Source organism: Cervus canadensis, chromosome Y (assembly GCF_019320065.1).
Source record: "Cervus canadensis isolate Bull #8, Minnesota chromosome Y, ASM1932006v1, whole genome shotgun sequence".
NCBI lineage: Eukaryota > Metazoa > Chordata > Mammalia > Artiodactyla > Cervidae > Cervus > Cervus canadensis.
In genome coordinates, this window is record NC_057420.1 from 5,304,844 (window position 1) to 5,318,486 (window position 13,643).

The window sequence follows — 13,643 nt, forward strand, 5'->3', positions numbered from 1 at the left end:
CTTGGGATATATAAATCAGTGAGGTCTGGGGTGGAATCAAGCCCATTTGGTGCATTTGGGAGGGAAATGCTGCTTTCTGCACAAGGGAGGTAGGGCTGTGGTACCCGGGTGGACAGGTTTCCCAGGGTCCCACCTATATGGGGGCTCTGTGTATGTATCTGGATAGAAGTAAACTGTAGAGCCAATGTGATGGGAGGTCACCTTAGCTTTCTGACCTCATGTTCCGTGTCTTGTTTCATCAGAGACTCTTTGGATCCATGTCCATCTTCTTCATGACGTTGTCTGAAGTCATTCTTCAACACAGGCCTTCTTCAGATAATGTTTGAGGCCTCTCATGTTGTCTTTGGACTTTTGCAAGATCGGGCATCTATTTTCCCTTTTCCTGCTACAGAAGATGATCCTTGAGGAAAAAGGAAAGCAGTTGCAAACAAACAGCTACAATTAGAAAGAGCAGGGGCACCTGGCTGGGATATCCACAAGCCAGAGGAGGTGCTGGTCTGGCAACTGAGGTGAAATTGACAAGGAATGATCATGGGAGGTGCAGGCTGAGAAAAGGTTGGGACAAAGATACTGAAATAAAAGCCCCTGGTCATTCTGTGTGATTCCTGGAAGGAAAGCACACAGACTGGAAATCATTCCAATATGATTTGCACTGTGAACCTGTCCAAGGGGATGGAAGAACACAGAACACAGATGCAAATCATTCAACTGACCATGATAATCACTTCAAACCCTGACCGCCTCTTTGCAGGTTAGTCCCATTCACGAGGAAATCCCAAGACTCTGTAATCTTCCAGGATAAGTCATAGGGATAGAAGTGCATATTGACTTGATCAACAAAGGAGTGAAAGAAAATAACTGGGATGAAAAAAAAAAAAAAAGAGGGGTACTTACCAAAATATGTTTTACTGGACTTAGAGTTTTGCAAGTTTCCATGTATGTGTGTGTGTGTGTGTGTGTGTGTGTGTGTGTGTGTGTACTGTCAGAACATCCCTGGCCCAGTGATGGAAGAATGGACAGTAAGTGTGGGGTGAAAATGACAGAAAGTTTAAAAACTTCATATTATATCAGTTGTGAAACTCACCAGAAAACTTTAAGGAGAGGAGTGATAGGTTCTTGTCTCTTCTGTAAAGAGTTGAATAAACAGATTTTTGAGGGCTCCAGATGCTTTAGGCCGCTGGAATGCTATATATTCTCTTTGCCTGAAATTAGCAGGACAAGTGGAAGAGATTGATGTTCAGCTTATTTCCTACTCCATGGCATGCAGTACTTCTAGCGTCAGGGCGGCAAACAAGTGGTATTCTCTCTTCCATGAACATTTCTTGTATGGATAGGATAGAAGATGAAATAGGTGGTAGGACCATGTGAGGTAACATGTTACAGCCATTCTTGAAATACAGCATCTGCAGTCATGGTTCCACATTGTTCTAGGAGCATGCTACAAAACATATTTATTTTCTTCAGGTGTAGATAACCTGAATTTAATACCAATCAACCCCTGCATGACTTTCTCATGGGCACTGAAGCTTCTAGAGAAACACCCAGCCTATCTAAAACCCATTAGCAACCGTACTTCATTCTTTAAATGTAGGTACAAAGTCTACCACTGTGCCTAGTACTTACTGATCTTGTTGGAAACCATGCCCAGGAGGAATAAGTGGTAACATGATGCTAATCTACAATTGGTACTGCATAAATATGTGTTCTATGTCCATTTGGGACTTTCCAATACTGACCTCCAGAATCTTGTAAACAGAACACAAATACTAGACCTATTGACTTTTCCTGGAACCCTGAGGGGAAAATCAGTGCCCCAGTTCATGAGTTTGTCACAGCTAACAACAAGGTCGCACAAATTGTGCAGCATCATTACAGTTACTAGAAGGTTCTGGGAGATGAGATCTAGAAAGAAAAAAATGAAAAGGTAGAAAATTTACTAGGTCTGACACAGAGATTTATGTTCCTCATCTCTTCACCTTACTTCCATCTTTCTACCTATTCTTCATGCCCTAGGTATCAAATGTGTTTAAAGAATGGCTCTTCTGTTTTCACATGGTTTAGAAACAAAATGGGCATCACTGAATTTTGAGGAAGGCCAGATTTCTTGATCTTAACCTTTTTCTTTAATTTATTATTTATATGCCTTGACCCAACCCAGTCCACAATATTAACAAACATGCCAAATTTACAAGTGTGACTTTGGAATTTCAGACTGTCTGTAGCAAAGGACTTTTGCAGTTTTCTTCATCTTGAAAGAGATGCAAGAAAATACATGGACAAACTTTTCTTCAGCTCTACAAATATAACTTACTGTGGTAGGAAATGTCAACTCACACCAGTTTTCTTGCCTGGAAAATTCCATGGACAAAAGAGCCTGGTCAACTAAACTACATAGGGTTTGAAAGAGTCAGACACTGCTGAGCACACACACACACACACCTAACTTAGGATCGATACAAAAATGTTCTTTCTTTTCTCATAGGACTTCATGTGGTTCACACTGAATGGCTATGGCTTTTTCAAAATTACCTCTGCAGCTTTCCTAAAAACTACTAGCTCTTTCTGTTCCTTCAAAAAATAAAAAAAAAGCTTCTTCCCATAGGGAGTGTGTTCTTCCTTACTCCATTAAAGTTTTGGACCTTCCTTCCTCTCTTTTGAAATAAGGATTTCTATCTTCTTTTAGGCTTAGGGAGTTGTTCCTTTGGGATTTCTTTCTTTCTTTTCTGTTTGGGAATAATATCAGGTTAATATCAATCCAGGTCAATACTGAAATCAGATTAACTATATTCTTTACAGCCAAAGATGGAGAAGCTCTATAGAATCAGGAAAAAAAGACAGAGAGATGTCTGTGGCTCAGACCATGAGCTCCTTATTGCAAAATTCAGACTTAAATTGAAGAAAGCAGAGAAAACCACTAGACCATTCAAGTATGACCTAAATCAAATCCCTATGAGTATACAGTGGAAGTGGCAAATAGATTCAAGAAATTAGATCTGATAGGTACAGTACCTGAAGATCTCGGATGGTGGTTTGTGACATTGTACAGGAAGCAGTGTTCAAGACCTTTGGCAAGAAAAAGAAATGCAAAAAGGCAAAATGCTTGTCTAAGAAAGCTTACAAATAGCTGAGAAAAGAGAAGATAAATACAAATGAGAAAAGGAAAGATATACTCAAGTGAATGCAGAGTTTCAAAGAATAGCAAGAAGACATAAGAAAACCTCCCTCAGTGACCAATTCAAAGAAATAGAGGAAAAAAATAGAAGGGGAAAGACTAGGGATACCTTGAATAAAATTAGAGACAGCAAGGGAATTTTTTATGCAAATATAGGTACAATAAAGGACAGACATGGTATGGACTTAACAGAAGCAGTAGAAGATATTGAAAAGCAGTAGCAAGAATACACAGAATATATGAAAAAGATCTTGATGAGCCAGATAACCACAATGATGTGATCACTTACCTAGATCCAGACATCATGGAATGTGAAGTCAAGTGGGCTCTAGGAAGCATCGCTATGAACAAAAACCTAGAGCAGGTACTGGAAAGCAAGTTGAGCTATTTAAAATCCTAAAAGATGATGCTGTTCAAGTGCTGCACTCAATATGCCAGCAAATTTAGAAAACTCAGCTGTGGCCACAGGACCAGAAAAGGTTAGCTTTCATTCCATTCCCAAAGAAATGTTCAAACTACCATACAATTGCATTCATCTCACACGCTAGCAAAGTAATGCTCAAAATTCTCCAAGCCAGGCTTCAACAGTACGTGAACCATAAATTTTCAGAACTTCAAGCTAGATTTAGAAAAGGCAGAAGAACTAGATATCAAATTGTCAATATCTTGTGGATCATCAGAAAAATAAGAGTTTCAGAAAAAAATCTACTTCTGCTTTACTGACTGTGCCAAAGCCTTTGACTGTCTGGATCACAATAAAAATTTAAATAGATGGGAATATCAGACCACCTTACTTGACCCCTGAGAAATCTGTATGCAGGTCAAAAAGCAACAGTTAGAGAAGGACATAGAACAATGGACTAGTTCCTCATTTGGAAAGGAGTTCGTCAAGACTGTATATTGTCACCCTGCTTATTTAACTTCTATGCAGAGTACATCGTGCAAAATGCCGGGATGGATGAAGCACAAACTGGAATCAAGACTGCCAGGAGAAATAAAAATAATCTCAGCTATGCAGATGACACCACCTTATGGCAGAAAGTGAAGAACTAAAAAGCCTCTTGACGAAAGTGAAAGAAGAGAGTGAAAAAGTTGGTTTAAAGCTCAACATTCCGAAAACTAAGATCATGGCACCTGGTCCCATCACTTCATGGCAAATAGATGGGAAAACAATAGAAAGAGTGAGAGACTTATTTTTTTATTTGGGGGGGTGGGGAAGCTTCAAAATCACTACAGATTGTGATTGCAGCCATGAAATTAAAAGATGCTTGCTCCTTGGAGGGGGAAAAAAAAAAGAAAAACTATGACTAACCTAGACCGCATGCTAAAAGGCAGAGACATTACTTTGCAAGCAAAGGTCTGTCTAGTCAAAGCTCTGGTTTTTCTAGTAGTCATGGATGAATGTGAGAGTTGGACTATAAAGAAAGCTGAGCACCAAATAATTGATGCTTTTGAACTGTATTGTGTTCCCTTCTCCAAACGTGTTGGAGAAGACTTGAGATTCCCTTGGACTGCAAGGAGATCCAACCAGTTGCTCCTAAAGAAAATCATCCCTGAACCTTCATTTGAAGGACTGATTTTGAAGGTAAAATTCCAATACTTTGGCCACCTGGTGTGAATAACTGACTCATTGGAAAAGATCCTGATGCTGGGAAAGATTGAAGGCAGGGGAAGAAGGGGATGGCAGAGGATTAAATGGTTGGATAGCAATACTGACACAATGAACATGATTTTAGCTCTGGGAGTTGGTGCTGGACAGGAAAGCCTGTTGTGCTGCAGTCCGTGGGGGTAGCAAAGAGTTGGACATGAATGAGCAACTGAACTGAACATCTAACTTAACATTTCCCTTGTCCAGTGCGGTAAGGAGTACATTGGAAGTCTGTAGAACTTAGAGGAAATTATAAACGTGAGACCCACCTATATCTCTTCCTTATCTAGGAGCAGGCTATTTATGCCTTGAACACGACTGTCAGAATCACAGAACTACACACTTCTCACCCAAGGGAACATGGCTTTTCTTTGTCTTTACCATGCTGTCATGTCTGTTTTAATGTCATAGGTGAAAGAAGTTAAATATTCCATTGTATTCCACAATTATTTCCACAGAAAGGATGTGAATCTTGCTCATATTCAGCCCCATCAAGCTACAGGTCCTTTCCCCAGATTATATGAAAATGGAGGAGTGTCCCATTTCTGAAGCAGTTCTAGGGTATTATTGAAGTTTGCAGAGTCGTTTAACATATTTGCCTGTTTCATACTTTATGAAGATTGATAAGAGGTCTTGTGGATGGTCATAAATATCTTCATGAGAAATGCAAAAGAAGTACTGATGGAAGTATCTGGATGCTCAAGGAAAGACGTGGATGATGTAGGAAGATGGAAGGATTACCTCACAGTGGCATATTTGAAGGTGTCAGAAGCAGTGTGCTGAACTGTGGATCACTATAATAAAGCAAAAGGGGATAGCCAATGAAGTCATCAGTAATCCTGTCATGACACAAAGGAAGAGGTTGAAATGTGTACTTTAGACTTGAGATCAAGCAGGATCTTCAGTAGGCAGTTTATATGATGAGGGGAGAGACTTAAAGAGAACGTGCTGGGAGAAATAGGGCCTTATTGAAGAAAAATGAAATATTTACAGGCGTTTCTGATTTACCATCAGAGCTCCCACCACGCTACCTTGTCAACCAGTCAACCCATAGCCTGTTTTCCCATGACCTTCCTTTATTTCAGATACTCCTCAGAAGCTTGACTTCCCTGTGCTTTTGCATTTTATATGATTTTTATTTTCTTGAAAGCCTCTGGTATGCAGGAGGAGTGGGCCATTTAGTGACAGGAAGTCATTTACCACAATTAGTACAGTTCAAAAAGTTAGAGAAGGTCCTAATACTAAAATGTGCCTCCACAATATCCTGTACCAGGTACTGTTATCATTAAATATTTTCAGTTGAGCATGTCTTTGGCCTAATGTGCTTCAGTACAGAGTCTGTTTTTTAGGTTTAAGTTTTTTTTTTTTTTTTGGCTTCAAAATCACTGCAGATGGTGATTGCAGCCATTAAATTAAAAGACGCTTACTCCTTGGAAGGAAAGTTATGGCCAACCTAGGCTGCATATTAAAAAGCAGAGACATTACTTTGCTAACAAAGTTCCATCTAGTCAAGGCTATGGTTTTTCCAGTGGTCATGTATGGATGTGAGAATTGGACTGTGAAGAAAGCTGAGCACTGAAAAATTGATGCTTTTGAACTGTGGTGTTGGAGAAGACTCTTGAGAGTTCCTTGGGTTGCAAGGAGATCTAACCAGTCCATCCTAAAGCAGATCAGTTCTTGGCATTCATTGGAAGGATTGACGCTGAAGCTGAAACTCCAATACTCTGGCCACCACATGTGAAGAGTTGACTCATTGGAAAAGACCCTGATGCTGGGAGGGATAGGAGGCAGGAGGAGAAGGGGATGACAGAGGATGAGATGCCTGAATGGCATCACTGACTCGATGGACATGAGTTTGGGTAAACTCCAGGAGTTTGCAATGGACAGGGAGGCCTGGCGTGCTGTGATTCATGGGGTTGCAAAGAGTCGGACACGACTGAGAGACTGAACTGAACTGAAGATGGAACACAGAGAAATCTTGTCGACATAATTTCTCGAGTTGGTAGATGAAGTAAAGTCTGAAATATTTACCAGTACTTGTAACATGTCTATGGCATGGCTTTAGGTGTTAACAGTAAGATTGCCAGGAGCTGTGGCTTTGCTGTTAATTACAGACCTTACTGAATTGAAGACCATATGCATTTCCATTTGTTGGGCTCCTTCAGTTTGGACTGGATTGTATTCCTTTTTTTTTTTTAGACATGTGATTTGCAAACTGTATTAGTAGGCTTTAGAGGTTTTCAGGAATCCAGAGGTCTGGTGATAAGAGTGGGAGCCATAGACTACAAATTCTGCTATGGAGTAGGTACCACCACTAGGCCTATTAAACTCTCTGGAGGAAATGCCCAGGTAGCTCCAACGGTTTGGAAGATTTATGATCGTCTAGGCTTCCCCATGGCTGCTGCAGACTAGTGTCTTGGTTAGAGGAAGTTTAGAGAGGCTTGACTGACATGACATCACTAAAGTAATAGGCAGCAATGCCTTGATCACTTTTGCCTTGTAGGGATTTAGAAAGAGAGCTGTGGTAATGATAAAAAGGGAGGACTGTATCTTTTTACAAAGTCAGGCTTTCTTCTTGATATGCTTATTTTCTTTTACTGCTTCCTGTAAATTATGCTCATTCTAATATTTCCTAGATCAATTTACCCATGAGTTAGAAATATGTTCTCACCCATTGACTCTCTAATAAACAGTGAAAACTCTTAGGGAGCATAACATATGTGTGAGGATCATCAGTTTATGGATAAGGAAACTTAACCAGTTTCCTTTATGAAGAATTTAGGCAAGAAAAGGAGGCCTCATTAGAAATACACAGCCCCTTTTCAAGAGGAAGTAGGTGTATTGTTTTGCTAGGGTTGCCATAACAAGGTGTCCCCAGGTAGCTTAAATAAATATTTTCTAAAACTTCTGGGCATTTATTCAGTAATCAAAGGGTCAGCAGATATGTTTTCTTATGGATTGTGACTGGTCATATTCTGATTTTGTCTTCACTAGTAATGGTTCTCTGGTGTATAGGACTGATCTCCTTTTCTTATGAAGAACCATATTAACCCAAGAAAGAATCATATTAACCTAACCTCCTATTTAGAGGTCCAATTTCCAAATAGGGCCAGAACAAAATGAGAGTTTGCTCTCATTTTGACTCTATACGAAGTGCAGAGATTTAGGTCCTCAACATACAAATTTTGAGAGAATACAATTCTTCATAATATTGCTTTTCTTCTTCCCACTTGTATATTCATCTGTCTCCTAGAGTTCATCCCACTAACCAGGTCTCCCAAACCCAGAAAGCAGATGCATAAGAAAATTAACTTCTTCTGTAGTAAAGCAGATGAAACAAAATTGGAAATTTCTTACCAATCTAGAAAATCCTCTTCACAAAGACATAAGGGAAAGAAAACATTTATATTATTGAATAAGTATTAAACCATAATGTGACGCACATGATAAGCAAACTACTAAAACTTTACAAAGTGAAAGGTTGTTGCTGAGCTATGAAATATGCCAGGATTCCTCTGAGAAGAGGAATTCGGTCCAGGGCCAGTGATGAGGCTTAATGGCTCAGAGTTTTTGAGTTATAAAGTTTTATTAAAGTGTAAGAGAGATAAAGAAAACTTCTGACATGGACATCAGAAGGGGGCAGATTTTTGATAATGTGTTATATACCTATCAGCAGGCTGCTAATTAGACCAAAAAAAAAAAAAACAACAACAAAAAAAAACCAAAACTCAAGTGGCATGAGGCCCCTCAGACACAATATATATTTTGAGATAACAATCTAAATATCAACAAATATCAATAACCTCAGATATGCAGATGGCACCACCCTTATGGCAGAAAGCTAAGAACTAAAGAGACTCTTGATGAAAGTCAAAGAGGAGAGTGAAAAGTTGGTTTATAACTCACCACTCAGAAAACTAAGATCATGCCATCCATTCCCATCACTTTACGGCAAAGAGATGGGGGAAACAATAGAAACTGTGAGAGACTTTATTTTCTTGGGCTCCAAAATCACTGCAGATGTGACTGCAGCCATGAAATTAGAAGATGCTTGCTCCTTGGAAGAAAAGCTATGATCAACCTAGAGTGCATATTAAAAAACAGAACATTAGTTTACAACAAATGTCCATCTAGTCAGAGTTATGGTTTTTCCAATAGTCAAGTGGGGATTTGAGAGTTTGACTATAAAGAAAGCTGAAGAATTAATGCTTTTGAACCATGGTGTTGGAAAAGACTTTTAAGAGTCCCTTAGACTGCCAGGAGATCCCACCAGTCCATTCTAAAGGAAATCAGTCCTGACTATTCATTGGAAAAACTGATGCTGAAACTGAAACTCCAATACTTTGGTCACCTGATGCAAAGAATTGACTCATTGGAAAAAACTCTGATGCTGGAAAGATTGAAGGCAGGAAGAGAAGGGGACAACAAAGGATGAGGTTGCTTTGCACCACTGACTCAATGGACATGAGTTTGAGTAAACTCCAGGAGTTGATGATGGACAGGTAATCCTGGCATACTGCAATGTATGGGGTTGCAAAGAGGCAGACATGATGAGAGACTGAACTGAATTGGCACAAGGTGAGTCATCCTGAACCATAAAATGATTGACATGAATCTTGAAGAAAGTCTGGTTTCCCAGAAAATATATAGTCTCATTTAACATAGATTAGGAGAACAATTATATGAGTAAAACATACTGGTTTGTTGAGGCATTATCCGTTCTGAGTCTTAGGGATAACCAATGTAAAGAAAGACAGAGTCTAGCATAAATATATAGTTCATTAACATAGCTTCAGAAAAATCTTTTCCTTAGGAGAAACACAGTGGTTAGCTCAAGGTTTGAGAAAAGTTCAGTTCAGGTGAAACCTGGTCTCATCATGGCAACACAGAATTTTAAAAGAAACCTTTTAATTGTCTATAGAGAAGGGAAAAAATCTGACAGTTATAGTCTGTTTCCTCCTGCCTCTTAAGAAAGAGGTAAAAAACATAGTCTATTTCTTCCATTTGGAGACCCCTAAACTCCCTTCCCATTACCTTCTCAAAGGGATATGTTTTAAATATGTATCCTAACTGTTGACTACTCAAAAGCCTTCGACTCTGTGGATCACAACAAACTGTGGAAAATTCTTCAAAAGATGGAAATACCAGAGTGCCTTACTCACATCCTGATAAATGTGTATGCAGGTTGAGAAGCAAGAGTTAGTAACAGACATGGAACAACAGACTGGTTCCAAATTGGGAAAGGAATACCTCAAGGCTGAATATGGTCATCTTACTTATTTAACTTACATGAAGAGTACATCAGGCAGAAAGCAGGGCTGGAAGCACAAGCTGGAATCAAGATTATAGGGAGAAATATCAATAACCTCAGGTATGCAAATGACACCAACCTTATGGCAGAAAGTGAAGATTAACTGGTTGAAAGAGCATCTGGTTGAAAGTGAAAGAGGAGAGTTTAAAAAAATTAGACCATGGTATTTAGTCCCATAACCTCATGACAAATAGATGGATAAACAATGGAAACAGTGGCAGACAGGGAGACAAAACTATTAAATCTTAAAAAAAAAAAAGCAGTCCTGAATATACCTTGTGAAGACTGATGCTGAAACTCAAGCTCTAGTACTTTGACCACTTGGTGTGAAGAGCCGGCTCATTAGAAAAGTCTCTGATAGTGAGAAATATCAAATGCAGGAGGAGAACGGGACAACAGAAGATGGGATAGTTGGATGACATTGCTGACTCAATGGTAATGAATTTGAGTAAGCTTCCGGAGATGGAGAAGGACAGGGAAACCTGGTGTGCAGTCAATGGGGTCACAAATATTCAAACAGGACTGAGTGGCTGAACTAATCCTAGCAAACCCAGTTCATTACAAAATTATCAAAATAATATATAATTCTCAAGTAAGATCTAATGATGACATTTATTACCGTTATTTTGTCTAAAATTCACCTGATAATTGGGGTAGCCATAGTGTTTGCCAATTTGTTTTTACAGAAGAACCATCAACTTCAAATAATTTTAAGACTGACTGCCATTTTGGAATGAGACATTCTCTCAGATAGTCTGTTCCCATCCACAGAATTGAGAGAAATTGCTACTGTTACCAAATTCCCACTTACCCAACATAGTTAGGCCAAGCAATATCAGAACACTGGAGTTTAAAGCCAGAGAGTTTTATTGCAGGCTCATGCAAGGAGATGAGTGGTTTATGCCTTTAAAAATTCCGAACTCCCCAAAATCTTTCAGCAAAGCTCACTTATAGGAAAGAGGAGGGAAGTGTGTAATTAGCTGAGGCAGATGTCTTCGTGTAAGATCCTCTGTTCTTGAAGTAAGGTCACATTGAGGTATCTATGTTCCTGTGAAACTCTGGCTAGACAAATATCATCCCCTTTGCTGAAAGGAAATGTCTCAAGCTTGAGAAGGTCATGGTTAGCACTGCTTAGGATCAGCCTATCAGCCAGCACACTCCCACCAATACTGGTACCATGTGGACAAATGAAATGTTAAGGTAAACCCTCAGTGAAACACCAGGTTTCCTAAGAGAGACATGGTATGAGTGTGGAATCCATCTGGGTAGTTTCAGCTTACCTGGCAGTGTGAAAACTTGAGGAAAGAGCAGGTGTGGGGAGTATGTGTGTGCCCCTCTGCCAGTGTCTACATGTGAAGGAGGAAACAGGGATGAAGCAAGTGAGATAGGCTGTTTGTATGCAGGGACCTGGGGACAGTGACAGACAGAAGTGGCCCTGGGGGCAGTTCAGAGACTACTGGTTTTCAGGTTCCAGAGTCTAGGGCATAGTGGTCCTTCCAAAGATGTCCCATTTCTTCTGCCAAAGGTCCTGACATGAATTTCTTCCTTTATCTGGGGTTTTATCCTAAGCTGTGGAGGGTTTAGGGACAAAGGTGTGGGTGTGCACCTGAGGGAGGGTTCTGACAGTCTCTCTGGAGCAGAATCTTTGCTGTTGTCATGTCTGAAGGGGATCTGCAACACAACTGTCACAGGGACACTGGATTTTAAGTGAGCATTTTAGATATCCCCCAGCCCAACCATGAGCTGTGTTCTGTGGACCATGAACTATACAGACTAATAGAGAGCCTGGGCTGTAGGCAGAGGTAAGAGGAGCAAAAAGAGAGACCTGCATTTAGCAAGTCAGTGAAGACTGGGGTGGAATCAAGCTCTCTTGATTTGTGAGAGGAATAATGCTTTCTCAAGAGAGACACAGGCCATATGCCCAGATCAGGCTGGCCTCCCAGGGTGCCATCACTTTTGGGGTTCTATGTCTGTGAGTAATAGTAAACTCTAGAGCCAACAGGAAGGAAGCCTACCTTACTGTGTTGTCCTCATGTTCAAGCCCTTGTTTTGGCAGAGACCCTAGGTACCCATGTGCACATTCTTCATAACATTGTATCAGACACAGACCTGCCACATTCTCTTTGGTTTTTTAGAGGACATGGTGTCTATTTGGCCTTTTCTTGTTATAGGGATATAACTCTTTGAGGGACAGGAAAACAGTTACAAGCATAAAACTACACAGAAAGAGCAGATACACCTCGCTCAGAAGGTCACAGGCCTGAGGATATGCTGAACTTATGATGAGTGCGTGACATTGACAAGGAATGATCTTGGGAGGTACTAGCTGAGAAATGTGTGCTCCACTTTAGCTGAGACAAAGTCCCTGGCCATTTTTGTGTGGTTCCTGGAAAGAGAGCTCAAAGAATGGAATCATGCCAATGTGATTGTCACTTTGATCCTGTCCAAGATGATAGAAGAATACAGAACACATGTGCACATTACTCATCTGCCTAGGGCAAGCACTTCAAACCCTGCCCATCTCTTGAGCAGTTCAGTCACCTTCATGAGCAAATCCTAAGAATTTTTAATGTTCCAGGGTAAGTTATAGAGGTAGAAGTGTGGGTTGAGTTGATCAACAAGGGAATGAAACAAAATAATGGTACTATAAGAAAGGTGCTTACCAAAATTCATTATCCTGGACAAGAAAACAGATCATTTTGCAACTTTCCTTTCATAAGTGTGTGTGTGTGTGTGTGTGTGTGTATGCATGTATGTGTGTTTGTGCACCACCACAAATGTGTGTGTGAGCCCTCAGAACTTTCCTGGCCAGGGATGGAAGAATGGACAGCAAATGTGGGGTGGAAATGACAGGAAATATTAAAAACACCATATCATATAGGTAGTGATGATGGGGAAATGTGCAACCAGAATACCAACTTCCATCAAGAATAACAACTTTCTGCCTTTTGCCTCTGTTATCTTCTTAACCAGGGTTTGCTCACCGTTCCCCGTTGCCACCTCTGTAATTTTGTTTGCTCATTGCATTGGCTGAAACCTAAGGTGCCTGAGGAGGTGGTATCTGAGATGCTTAAGTGGGAAAGTCCTGAAGACCCAGAAATCTGTGCTATATGAAAGATACCCAGAACAATTCCCTGTCACTCAGTCTCTGGAACTTGGAGTCTCAGGAAGTGACTCCACTGAGCTCACATAGATGCTGAATAAACCCTGTAGTTCTGAATCTCCAAGTTCCACTTGTCTCTATCTGCCACTATGCTTTGTATATCATATTCTGGCACTTTGTCTGGGAAGGCAACAAACGTATGGGCGCCATGCACCACCATTGTCAGGGAACCAGAGAAAGTCACAGCAGCTGGCCTGGTGACAGACAGAAAAGTACCTCCAGGTGTTTGCTTGATCCCAACAGTTGTTTGAGTTGTGGCAGCCCATGCCACTTCCTGAATGGACTCATAAGGAGAGCAGAAGTTGGTTCCAGGACACAATGTCAGATAGCTGATTGCCCAGGGCACACC

General features: G+C 40.4%; 1 pseudogene; it reads left to right on the plus strand.

Moving 5' to 3' along the window:
* Positions 1-13,643, plus strand: part of LOC122436395 — a 112,477-nt pseudogene that overhangs the window by 27,870 nt on the left and 70,964 nt on the right.